This window comes from Pleurodeles waltl, chromosome 3_1, assembly GCF_031143425.1.
Source record: "Pleurodeles waltl isolate 20211129_DDA chromosome 3_1, aPleWal1.hap1.20221129, whole genome shotgun sequence".
Taxonomy (NCBI): Eukaryota; Metazoa; Chordata; class Amphibia; order Caudata; family Salamandridae; genus Pleurodeles; species Pleurodeles waltl.
The window spans coordinates 446,705,743-446,719,022 of NC_090440.1; positions in this window are offsets into that span (position 1 = coordinate 446,705,743).

Consider the following 13,280-nt stretch of genomic DNA (forward strand, 5'->3'; position numbering starts at 1 on the left):
GGGGCATATTTATACTCTGTTTGCGCCGAATGTGCGTCAAAATGTTTGACGCACATTCGGCGCAAACCCTGCCCCATATTTATACTTTGACGTCCGACGCAGCGGGCGTCAAAGTTCCACAATGTGCGCCATTTTTTGGAAGGGGGAACCTGCCTTGCGTTAATTATATGCAAGGTAGGCGTTCCCTTCCAAAAAATGACTTTAAGGCCTGTACCCCATATTTATACTGTGACGTTATTTTGACGCACAGGAGGGGGCAGGCCTTAAAAAACGTCGCCCAGCCTGATGGGCGCCGTTTTTTAACGCCTGGGTCAGGGCAGACATTAAGGGACCTGTGGGCTCAGAAGGAGCCCAGAGGTGCCTTCCCATGCCCCCAGGGACACCCCCTGCCACCCTTGCCCACCCCAGGAGGACACCCAAGGATGAAGGGACCCATCCCAGGGAAGTTAAGGTAAGTTCAGGTAAGTTTTTTTTTTTGTGGCATAGGGGGGCCTGATTTGTGCCCCCCTACATGCCACTATGCCCAATGACCATTCCCAGGGGACATAAGTCCCCTGGGCATGGCCATTGGGCAAGGGGGCATGACTCCTGTCTTTGCTAAGACAGGAGTCATTTCAATGGGGGTTGGGCGTCAAAAAAAATGGCGCAAATCAGGTTGAGGCCAAGATTTTGCCTCAGACCTGACTTGCCCCATTTTTTGACGTCCAAGCTCCATTTTCCCCTACGCCGGCGCTGCCTGGTGTGAGTCATTTTTTTTTACGCACACCAGTCCGCAGCGCCGGCTAACGTCATTCAATAAATAAGGCGCCCGCATGGCACTTTGGAATGGCGTTAGCCGACGTTAAATTTTTTGACGCACAACTGCGTTGGCGCAGTTGTGCGTCAAAAAGTATAAATATGGGCCTTAGTTTACCTATAAAACCCTAGTATATGCTACAACATGTTCCCAGGGCGTATAAATGAAAGACTACTAGAGAGCTGCAGCACTCTGTGTGCCACCTACCAAAGTAGCACTGTAAACATGTCTTTGGACTGCCAGGGCAACCTGAGTGTGCAGTTTTAAAATCTGCCATTTCAACCTGGCAAAATCACCTTTTGCCAGGCTTATACCTTCCTGTTTAAAACCCCTATAGTTTGCCCTAAGTGCTCAGGGTGCATGGTATTTAAAAAGTACTGCATATATATTTAAAGTATATTTAAAGTTTTACACGTCTTGGCAGTGAAATCTGTCCAAAATCATATTTACTGTGTCATGGTTCACCTCCAGTAGACTAACACTAGCTTACATTATTATTGAATTCATTAAGTGCTAAATTCAGTTAGGGAACAGTTAGACAAATAGATGTTCCACTCACTTTAATAGCAATTCAAAATCCTCTTCAATTTTTAAAATGCTGCTTTTTTTTTATTTAATTTTTTTTAAAGAGTTTGCCTGCTTCAGTGCCAGCAAGGCTGATCCACAATATCACAACAACAGAAGAGATGCTAACCTAACTTTTTGATAACACTCTTAAATGCCAGATCATTTGATGCAATGTAACAGTTTAGTTCAAAGTACCAGTATCCGAATGCTCAGGCTGACACTGGCCTTAGGCTGTTAGTTCCATCAGTATTTTCTAAAAATGATTTCCCTTTCTTAGTTTAAGCTCCACTACAATGTTTTCCCTGTACTGGTTTACTTACGATCTATCTGGCAAGAAATTCGGTGGCAGCTTCTCAATTTCTCATACGCTTCAAACGTTTTAGCGTTCCACCGGTTTATCTGATTGTGTACTTGGCATTCATTGCACATACCTGTTCGTTTTTTTCTGCTTGATATTTTAGAGCTTAAGTGGGGATGTTTAATTATAGCTACATGCACACATTCGACTGTACAACAATTCTTTAATTCCCTGTTACATCATTGTAGAAAAGTAGCCTCTTTCTAGCCTTGTTACCCCCAATTTTGGCCTGTTTGTGAGTATATGTCAGGGAGTTTTTACTGTCTCACTGGGATCCTGCTAGCCAGGGCCCAGTGCTTATAGTGAAAACCCTATGTTGTCAGTATGTTTGATATGTGTCAATGGGATCCTGCTAGCCAGGACCCCAGTGCTCATAGGTATGTGGCCTAGATGTGTTCCATGTGTGGTGCCTAACAGTATCACTTAGGTTCTGCTAAACAGAACCTCAGTGTTTATGTTCTCTCTGCTTTTAAAATTGTCAATGCAGGCTAGTGATTCATTTTACCAATTCTCATTGGTACACTGGAACACCCTTATAATTCCCTAGTATATGGTACCTAAGTACCCAGGGTATCGGGGTTCCAGGATATCCCTATGGACTGCAGCATTTCTTTTGCCACCAATAGGGAGCTCAGACAATTCTTACACAGGACTGCCACTGCAGCCTGAGTGAAATAACCTCCACGTTATTTCACAGCCATTGTACACTGCACTTAAGTAACTTATGAGTCACCTATATGTCTAGCCCTCACTTAGTGAAGGTTAGGTGCAAAGTTACTTAGTGTGAGGGCACCCTGGCACTAGCCAAGGTGCCCCCACATTGTTCAGGGCAAATTCCCCGGACGTTGTGAGTGCGGGGACACCATTACACGCGTGCACAACATATAGGTCAATACCTATATGTAGCGTCACAATGGTAACTCCGAACATGGCCATGTAACATGTCTAGGATCATGGAATTGTCACCGGAGTACGATTCTGGAATTGGGGGGACAATTCCATGCATCCCCGGGGCTCAAGCATAGAGCCTGGGTACTGCCAAACTAACTCTATGGGGTTTTCTCTGCCGCTACCGCTGCTGCCAACCCTCAGACAGGTTTCTGCCCCCCTGGCGCCTGGGCAGCCCAGTCCCAGGAAGGCACAACAAAGGATTTCTTCTGAGAGAGGGTGTTACACCCTCTCCCTTTGGAAATAGGTGTTAAGGGCCTGAGAGGAGTAGCCTCTCCTGGACTCTGGAAATGCTTTGAAGGGCACAGATGGTACCCTCCTTGCATACGCCAGTCTACACTGGTTCAGGGATCCCCCCAGCCGTGCTCTGGCGCAAAACTTGACAAAGGAAAGGGAAGGGGGGCAGCCGTTTTGCACCTTCATCCGGGGTTTAGTGGGTTCCTGCCTCCACTGGACACTTGCGTGACTCTTGGACTTGGTCCCCTTCCTATGGAGGTCCTCAGGTCCAGGAATCCATCCTCAGTGCTATGCAGTCAGTTGTTGTCTCTGCAGAATCCCCTATCTCGGCTTTACTGCCTTTCTGGGGTAGTTGGGTAACTTTACTTCTACTTTTCAGTGTCTTGGGGTGGGGTATCTTGGACACCCTTAGTGTTTTCTTACACTCCCAGCGACCCTCTACACACTACACTAGGCCTGGGGTCCATTTGTGGTTCGCATTACACTTTTGGAGTATATGGTTTGTGTTGCCCCTAGGCCTATTGTCTTCTATTGCATTCTATTGTGTTCTACAGTGTTTGCACTACTTTTCTAACTGTTTACTTACCTGATTTTGGTTTGTGTGTATATTTTGTGTATTTTACTTACCTCCTAAGGGAGTATATCCTCTGAGATACTTTTGGCATATTGCCACTAAAATAAAGTACCTTTATTTTTAGTACCTCTGAGTATTGTGTTTTCTTATGATATAGTGCTAGGTGATATAAGTGGTATAGTAGGAGCTTTGCATGTCTCCTAGTTCAGCCTAAGGTGCTCTGCTATAGCTACCTCCATCAGCCTAAGCTGCTAGAACACCTCTAATCTACTAATAAGAGATGACTGGACCTAGCAAAATGTGTAAGTACCACAAGGTACCCACTATAAGCCAGGCCAGCCTCCTACAATCATCCAGTGCAAAAGTAATTTGCCAAGGTCAGGTCCTTTGTCAATGCCATTTCCAGGTGTCAGTGTTTTTCTTGAAAGTCACAGATTGGCTGCTACTGCTTTTTTCACACTAAGCTCTTCCATTTGTTGTTGACCTTTTCGAAACCCTTCAGTTGCTCACATCTACCATTTAATTTTCATTAACGATTACCCGATGGTCTATTGTGGTCCATGTGAGTCATACTCTATTTTTCACCTCTCCCTTGATTATCTCGATATTTTTTAGTGTTCGCATTACCAGATGAGGATATAATTAGTTATGCTGATATTTTTTCTATGGATCTTTAAAATGGATGTATAGATGAATTCTATGTCAAAATGACTATAACTGTAAACAGTGAAGTATGTTGTTTGACTATTAATGAAAAGATTGCATTGTTCATTGTTGATGCACACAGCAATAAAAGTATTTTTGTGGACGTATGTATTTTGTTATTCACAGTGTCTACAGGTTCTGTGTCCTGATGAGAACCCTTGAATCAGTGTAGGGTTCGAAACACGTCAATTCTAGCCACCGAAGAGCGTGACAATATTTTGGAAAAATACACAGGGAATAATGGACTTGAATTAATTAATTAGACTATACCTGTTGGTGATATATCCACAAATTGTGTTTAAGGACCTCTGGTTGGTGTATTTCCATTGATGAGGGGTGATAATTGAACCACATCAATTACCCCATTGGGTTTTGAAATTCAAAACATGAATACATTTGTATTACTATTTAGGGTGAACAATGCTTTTGATGGCTTACTTATTGTCAATGTTTTTAGTTTTTATGTGTTTGAAAAATATTTGTTTCATGTAGGCCGACAATAATTGGTTGTGTATAATTATTATTGTATATACATTTGTGGAGGTCGTGGTCATTTTTGTCATTGTCAAAGTAGCTGTCTTTTTATATCAAATATAAAATGTATGTATGTCACTTTGATTCAGTCATGTGATCTGGCATTTAAGAGTGTTATTAAAAAGTTAGGTCAGCAATGGCATCTCTTTTGTTGTTTTGCTTTTAAAAAAATTGGGATTTTCCAGCCTAAGCCAAATGTGCCTTCTGCCAGTGTCCAGGGTCACACAAATTGTAATAGCTTTATGGTAATGTGACAGGTATTCCTCACAGAGAGTGGACAAAATGGCTTGGATGTGGAGAAGGGTGTTCTTCTTCTGAGCAGGATGACCTGGGGCTGTTACCCAGCCCCTTCCTGAGCTTCAAAGTGTAGCCCGAAGAATGTAGGCAGCCCTTTACTGACTTCAGAAGATGCCTACTGATTGAAATTGTGTTACTAGTTGAGGGGGGGTGAATTGCTTTTCAAGCAGCAACCACAATTCTTCTCATGATGAAGTCACAAGCAAACCCTAAATTAACCTATGCTGAACCCTCAGGTAGTTTGGCACAGAGCAGTCAGGCCAAACTCAGAGGTAATATGTAAAGTAGTTGTGCAACACTTCAAACAGTAAGACAGTGAAAACATCTCACAAAAGGAGCCTACAACAGAATTAGAAAAATAGAGCAATCTTTAAAAAATAAAACAAGACTAAAGTGAAATACATCCTGTGATAAATGAAGACTTTTGACATGGTTAGCCCCCACACGTTTTTTGCCAGGAGAGTGATGTGCTTTCGAACTGTATGTGCCCTGGGTCCCTGCTAAACAGGTTCCCATGGTGAGATTTCTTTCCCAAAAACTGTACTATGTTTGGCACTCCTGCCACCTTTGTAAGTCCCTAGTAAATGGTAACCCAGGTATCCAGGGCAAATAGGTACTGTAGAGGCTCCCCAGAGCTTCAGCACCAATTATGCCAATCTGAGAGACACAACACCACCCTCATGCAGATTGCCATTGCAAGTGCATGACAAGGTGAATCCAAAGTTGCAAACTGAACATGGCACTCATCAAAAGTACCATTCCCACAAACACTGCATACAATATAGGTAAGCAACACTCTGGCAGGCCTTACAGCCCTAAGGTAGGGTGCACTATGATGCATGTGAGGGCAAAAATGCCCCTACTATGACTTTGCTAACTCTTAGACATAGTAAGTGTACAGGGGAGCAATACATGTGCTGGACACTGGTCATTGCCAGTTCCGCAGCTACATGATGGCCTCTCTGAACCCTGGGTTGCTTGGTATTAAACAACTCGGGATAATAAACACACAATTACACCAGTGTTGGATTTATTTTAAAATGTACCCAAAGGGCACCTTAAAAGTGCCCCCTGCAAAACAGTCCTGGCATGGTTGCTGACTGGTCCTAACCAGCCTGCCATCACCAGACACGATTCTGGACTCCTGGGGTGAGAGCCTGTGCTCTCACAAACCAGAACACAAAGCCTTTTCTGGGTGGAGGTGTTACACCTCCTCACCCTGGGCATGCACCCTGCACCAACGGTCAGCTTCAAAGGCTTTACGGCCTTTGAAATCTGACCTCCACCTCTGATTCTAGCAGAAGACTGCCACCCAATGGTTTTGCCCCCATGTTAGGTGGGAAAAGTATTGGGAAATCTAGCAAGGAGGGGGGGCACTCCCAGTCTGCATCGTCCCTCAGGGGTGGCAGGCAAGGTGACCACTCAATTTGTTTCCTTTATCTTAGATGGTAGCAAAATAGCCACTCATGGTTAGGGTTCTCACCCCTTCCCACAGAAAGTGGTCACTGAGTGGGTGTAACCACCCTAAGGTAGGTGGCCATTGGTCACTACCAATTATTCTCCCTAAATCCCCCGAAACGCAGTATTTAGAGGGCATCCCTAGACCAAGAGATAAGATAAGATTTAACATAACGAGAAGAACAGGAACAAATAAGACCACAGGCATGAGAACTGAAGTCCTGCTGCACAAAGAGAAATGTGCCAAACATGCCTGCTGCTCCAAGGATTTGACAATCACCACTGGGGTGTCGCCTGGAAACCTGAAAGAATCTGCAAAACCCCAGAGCACCTACAGCCTTCTAAAAATTGCCAAGAACCTCCCTTTGAGTAAAGGTATCACTCCTTGTACCATGCAGGCAAGGAATCTATGAAGTCCTGTAAAGTGAGCACGTGCTGACCAATGACCTGGACTCAGCAGCTCAGCAAATTATTTACAACAGCCCTCAAGGACAAGACATACCACAGTGCGAAGTACGGTGGTACTGTGACTCTCCAGGGCTGTGGCGTACTACTACCCAGTGTACTGGACCCCCAACATCAGACACCCAGAAGCAAAGTCCACTCGGGACTCCCAAAAGCAAGCACCAGTCAGGGGACTTCAGGACACCCAAGAACCATCCCGAAGAGTAGCCCTGGTGACCTGCAATTCACCCTTAAAGTTGCTTGCTCCTAACTCCAAGGACCTTAAGACACACAAATCCTGGCTGACTTATCTGTGTTCCACCCAGTCTCCCTGACCCCTGCATCCACACACCAGCAGAGTACTAGGGGTCACTAATCCCTGTAGACATACACCCACCAAAGGGACCCACCAGATTGACCTTTAAGTCAAACTTTGCAGTGTGTTTCCAAATGGTCCCCTTCTCTATTTGGTGCCAGCTCTAAGGCCTTCAGCTGCTGCTCGTGCTTGTACAGGGAACTGCCTGATGTTCTCCAGCTGGTCCACTGGACACTCTGACGACCTAGACCTAAAAATAGAAGGTGACATTTGTCTGAGCATTGCCTGATTTTATATGCATTTTTTAAGTTTTTCCCATTGATTCTTACTGTGCCTAATTACTCACAAAAACAGAACATATCCTAAACTTTGAAAAATCATAATAAAAGAAGTACTTACCATATACTGATAATCTTGGGCTTAAAAGTTTCATAAAACTCTAAAGTGTTTTCGCAAATTGGTCTTGAGTTATTCTTATGCGAGGGTGTCCACATTTATTGATACATTGAGTACAACAAATGCCCAGCCCATCTCCTGGATTAGCCTAGCTGCTCACCCTGTGGGGGAGTCTCACTATGTGCCTTAACCACGTTAATCACATGATAAATGGACTGTGCATGTTTACTGCCAGGGTCTGCCTTATAAGACAAGACTGCTGTGATGCAGATAGCATAATGGGCACTTGACAGGTTACATGTTAACACATGTCCATACATGTGTGCACATACAGGAGAGCTTAGCCTGTGAGACTACTGTTGTGTGCAGCCTCGTTATGAAGTACAGGTAGTCTGGCACAGAGGGGACTCTGCAAAGGTAGATATTGACATGTAGTAGGCCTTATAATGTTAGTGTACACTCATAGGAAAATCAGTGTGGCTTACTGTTTTGTCTGTAGTGATACTTACTTGTACACATGAGAGGAAAACTGCCTTAGAGTGCAGTTTTGCTCCCCTTTGGCCTACAAAGTCCAGTGACATTTTAAAATGAGGTGGAACATGTGGGCCAACATCAAATTGAGCTTTCCAAGAAGGCATCTGCACAAATTATGAGTCATCCAGAATTGTCATGTTTCTCTCGCTCAGCTGGCTGTCAGGGCCCAGGCCTTTTGTCACCCTGCTAGGCCAAGTTAATTACATTTCTCATAAGCAGGGGGAATAAAAATCATCTCACACAAAAGGAGTAATTAACAATATTTCCCTCAACTCCTGAGCAGAAAAAGATGTATGTGAATTTTGTGGACCATTATAAAAAAATCTTTTATTTAAATTGTTCAAAAGTGTATATGAAAATAGGAGACCAGCAGCAAACGGACGCTGCTCGTCCTCATGAAAAAGTTAAAAAGATTTGTATTCATAGTATGCAATTCTTAGATTTGAAGATTGAAGTAACAGAGGAGAATTTTAGGGAAAATGTGTTGCACATTGGAAGAAACAATAAGGAGTGGGAATGGATCGGGGGCAATGGAAATGCTGGAGGCAGAGGAAGAAGACAGAGAAAGCAAGAAAGAAAAACTCTATGAGGGAATAATAAAGCATTTGATGCCCGTAAACTTGGGGGAAGTGGGAGTGACAGGGATATGGGGGTGGTATTTGGGAGAGGAAGCAGTAAACAGTGGAATGTGAAAACTTCCAATGAAAAAGATAGCACAGACGCTATGTTTCGTGGCAGGGACAAACTCAAGAGAAAGAACAAAACCATTGAGTAAGAAGAAAGAACTGATAGTAACAAGGCAGCCACACAATGGCAATCAATGGACTGGCCTTACGCCAAATGTAAATATTTGCTATGGTTCACAAGAAGACTTTTCACAGCAGGCAGCAAAAAAACGTCATTAAGTGAAACCTGAAAAACAGTCCCCCCACATCAGCAGTGGAAGAATAAAACTCATTTAATCAAACATGATCTAAATAAGAAATACACAAGAAGTTGGGAAAACACAAGAATAGTGAGGAAAATCAGCAAATAAGGATCAGGGAAGTTATGTAGACATTAAAGCCAACCAATCAAGAGCAGAGGCCTCTTCCAATCCAACTATATTGTTTTTTTGATGTAGAGATTGATCTTCAGCAGCAGAATACTAGAGATCTCTGCAAGACTGTGGGACATCACAATACTGAAAATGGATCAATGTATGACTTCTGTGGGACAGGATGTTTCATAAGCACTAACACCCAGATAGTAATTCCCAATGCATTCAGCAGGGAATTCTATTACATACTATATGATTTCAGCCACTACTGTTGCTATTTCTGGCAATTTCCTATGATCTAGTTACAGGCCTTTCAGGAGTGTTTTTAGGTGCCCATAATAAAATGTTTTTGCAAGGTTGAACTCTGACTTTAGAAAGAAAAGGATCTCTGTGAGTGACAAAAAGCTGCATTTACTATTGTTACCTCATGGTGAGGCTGCTTTACTTTTCTTATCATGAATTAGCTGCCCAACCCTACTTTTTAATATTAATTATGAAAACTACTCTTGGTTTAGGAATGTAGCGCTCTTAAAAAGTGAGACCAAGGGCAAGGGTCTATGGCCTGCCTTCTTTTTTCTTTTTGTTGGACCTGCCTAGCCAAATAACTCATTTTAAATGAACTAACTTAGCAAGAGGGACATTTTAGGTTTGTTACTGCTCAAGAGGTGCCTGGTTTAGGTCCCTGTGGTGTAGCTAAGGGCTCTAAATTTGGTGAGGTGAGAAAATTATGGGGAACAAGTTTTGAAGACAAGGCTGACAATTTTGAAGTGAGCTAGCCTGTGATGGCAGCTTGTGGTGGTTTTGTTTCGGCAAGGTAATCTTTTGTTTCCTTTGGTAAAGCCTTTCCAGTCAGGGTAACATCCTTTTTTTATTAAGTTGGGACTTTCATCAGAGATTATAGGCCTCCAACTAACTTGGGACCATCTTTCTCAACAATGGACCTGATTTAGATCTTGGCCTAACTACTGCTGTCCTGCCGCGGCAGGAGTTCCAGGTAACATCAAGCTGACGCCATTCCAACCACTGTAATTAGATCTATTGCTGTTCAACCTCCATCCACGGCAGACTCTAATGATGGCGTATATCACTCTGATGATGTTGTGACAATTACCATATTTAAATTACACCGTGGTGCTGGTGGTGTACCAGGGACAGTCCCCTGATGGCAGAGGTCCGTTGTGGGACCAGTTCAACCATGTACTATGGTTGTGGCTATTGAATGGATGCTACCACCACTCACCTGGTGTATATTGGCCAATTGTGAATACCTGCAAAGCACACTATAAAACACACTCCATTACAGACCTTGAACCTTTGCTGTTCTACTGAAGAATACCAGTTTTCTGCTGAACTTGCCACTCTTAAGTCTGTTTGTTCTCAGTTGTTTCTCCCTCAGTATATTTTACTTTTGTTCACTTTTTCTGAGTTTTAGTCCTCTTTTGGAGCACTAGATAATGTTTTTAGATATTCACTGTTGGAAATGGCCTTCTTTAATTGGTCACCTCCAAACATTTTGCCTCCCGCTGCCTTCTTTTTGCTGGGTTTTTGCTTCTTGGCATTAGGACTCTGTGCACCTTACCACTGCTAACCAGAGCTAAACTATTTATACGCTGTCCCTTAAAAATGATTTGGTAAGCATATAGCGTATTGGCATGTTTAATTTACATGTAAGTCCCTTGTACAATAGTATGCTATATAGACAGGGCTTGTAGAATAAGTGTTACAAGTGGGCATGCAGCACTTATAGCGTCACCCACTTAAATAGCACTTTAAAACATGTCCCACACCTGCCATTCCAGCCTAAAGGCAGTGTCCAACTGCCATATTAGCTTGGCTTTTTTTTGCCAAGCCTTAAACTCCCATTTTTTCATACATATGTCACCCCTAAGGTAGGCCCTAGGTAGCCCGTTTTTGTTGTGCATGTCCTAGTAGTGAAAAAAAAAAAAAAACTCCCAAATCTGTTTTTTCACTACTGTGAGGCCTACCCCTCCCATAGGATAACATTAAAGGGATTCCTTATTCTATTTAATAAGTTCTAATTCTAAACCAATGGTGGTCATGTTTGGTATCTATGAAATTGTAATAATAACTCCTCTCTAATGGTGAAGTTAGATTTATCATTACAAGTTTGAAAATGCCACTTTTAAAAAGTTGTCATTTTCCTGCCCTTAGCCACCTGTGCCTATAGCCTGCCTTGGGTCATCTGACTGGGTGTGACTAACAGTTGAGACTTTGTGAATTCACCACAGAAAGTCACACAATAGTGGGACTAGCAGAGCCTGAATGGGCCATTAATAGACTTGATGGGGCGGAACTAAGGACAGCCCCACTTACACCTGAGCAGGTTGAACTCTGCTGTCATACAAAAGGCTTAATGACCCGGTATTTTAAGTCCAACCTAATAGGAACCATGGCAGGGAACTCAGAGAACCTTTCTTGAATTGTCTCCCATCTTCTAGGAGCAGGGCACCGGGGTATAAAAATAGGGGTTTAAGACCTACTCCTCAGTTCACTAGTGGACCTGCAGAAGGGCTATCAGATGACTGCCTGCTGCTGTGACTTGCTGCGTAATCTCCCAGACTGCTGCTGTACATGGAAGGACTGCATTGTTGCCTGAAGCCTGCCTTGAACCTTCAGAAACCAGCTCTGCTGTGAACCCCCACATCTTCACCTGCACTCAGGACTTTAAAAGTGAGTCCAAGTATTAGTTTAACTGACCTACTATTCAGAGTCATAGGAACAAAACAGGCTCCCACCATTGTGAACCAGCACCTGGATCCAGCCTGTGTGAGTCCTAAACCCCCCAAGTGGTCTCCATCCACTCCTGAAAGCTATTTTGTGGTAATAAAGGTGCCCAGGTAGCCATTTTCCAAAACTGAGGACTTGCTATTTTTAGACTTAAACATTTAAAAACTCAGAATTACTGTTCTACTATTTGGAGTTTAATGGTTTTGGTGTTAAAAATGTATTACAATTTACAGTATTTTTCTATTTTCCTATTGGTTTGGGATTTTTATTGTTTGTTTTCACTTTATTACTGTGTGTGTGCTTCATAAATACCTTACACAATGCCTTTAGGTTTAGCTTGACAGCTTTTTTTGACAAAATACCCAGGATTAAGTACATGTTAATTTAGAGACTTTTTTTGGTTCACCCTGCAAGGTATTGTGGCTGTAGTCTGACCAGGGATCACATCCCAGTCAATGAATTTATTTCACTCACTGTGGCAGGGAGGAGGAATCCACATTTCACAGAGGGACAATTGTCAGACATGGTGGATGAATCTTTTAGAGTAGAGCCACAATTGTTTGAAGCCCAAGTACAAATTACAACCATATCTCAGTAAAGGTAAATGTGGAATAGAGTAGTTGACACAGTGAATGCTGCAGCAAACAATTTGCTCACACAGAAGGAAATTAGGAAGAGGTGGAATGATCAGCAGGGGAGTGTGTGTTCACTGGCCTTCAAGCATCACTATCTCAGCCCCCCATGCAATTCTCTCCCTGGGAAGAGAAGGTCTTGCATATCCTACCTCCTGAGGGCTTGACAAGAATCCCTAGTAGAGTGGAGACTGGTAAAGTAAATGTAGCAATGTCTTCATAATCACAAATGCCCTTAAATTAGCTGTTCAAAATGTTTTAAGACCCTTATCAAAAAATACATTTCTACAGTTTTTCCATCAAATTATATTGTTTTATCCAAATTACTGCATCATGTTTGTATCTCTCTTTTTAAAAATGCTCCAAATTTTTGGTCAGAATGTGTGTTGTTCTTCATGGATTATTCCTTGCATTTGCCACGTTCCTTGCTGTATTTTATTGAAAAACAGGTTCCAAACTCCATTTATTTGCACATGAAGGAATTGTGCTTGTAAGTGTTCTTTTCACCTATTTACATGATTCACATATGAGTGTACATATTGTAAATGTGTGTTAATTTTCACTGTAGATATTCAAAGTGGTATCTTTAACTCACATTTTGACAAATATTGTCAATGGTGTTTAAAAATGACTACAACTGCCATGATGCCCTGTTTTTATCTCTTTAAAACAATAGTGCAAAATGACGCTGCTCAAC